Source organism: Metarhizium robertsii, assembly GCF_000187425.2.
Source record: "Metarhizium robertsii ARSEF 23 chromosome Unknown MAA_Scf_7, whole genome shotgun sequence".
NCBI lineage: Eukaryota > Fungi > Ascomycota > Sordariomycetes > Hypocreales > Clavicipitaceae > Metarhizium > Metarhizium robertsii.
In genome coordinates, this window is record NW_011942215.1 from 10,613 (window position 1) to 11,423 (window position 811).

The window sequence follows — 811 nt, forward strand, 5'->3', positions numbered from 1 at the left end:
TAAAGAGTTATAAGCGAAGCTTAGGTTAATATAATAATTATAGTTAAAAGCTAAGAAGCTAGAGTCTATCTATAAAGAAAAAAAATTATAGTGGTTATATAGTTTATCGCGTAAGGTTAATTAAGTAAATTAAGACTTAATTCCCTTGATTCTTGTACCTATTAAAGTGATTAAACCTTAAATGCTTTAATTACTTATACGCCTAATTCTACTGGTTCTCTTGCTAGTAGTTACTACTACGGGGTGGCTTATATAGCTGGCTTATTCTGTGACCTATACTATAGCTTACGGCTGGGTTATAATATGATATCCCCTTTCTTATAGTTTTGTCCTTAAGGCCTAAGCCGTGTTTTATAGTAAATATCCTATGAGTTTTTTCTTCCTTTATTATTGCTTTCTATAATGCCCTCCTGATACTATATTTAGTCGCGTTTCTAAGAATAAGCTAAAAGCTAAATCCTTAATCCGTTATAGCGATTTTTTCTTTGCGATTCTAAATAACCTTTTCTCCCTTAATATGCCTTCTTGCTTTTACTATCTGGCTTATAGATAGTCTTTTTACTAAGTATCTCTTATTAATTTTTCTTATTATATAAAGTGCGTTTATAACTATTAGTTTTATTATAACGTTCTAGGCGTTTCTTCTTTTTAGCTGTGATTTATTACCACCTAATATTCTAAGCTTAAGCAGGAGTTAAAGGAGGCAGAAAAGAGAGCCTTAGCTGAATAATAGTAGGTGCTTTATTTAAGGAAATAAAAGAAAATATGGTTTAAGAAAATAATATAAGCGGTTTTACAGGGTATTAATAAT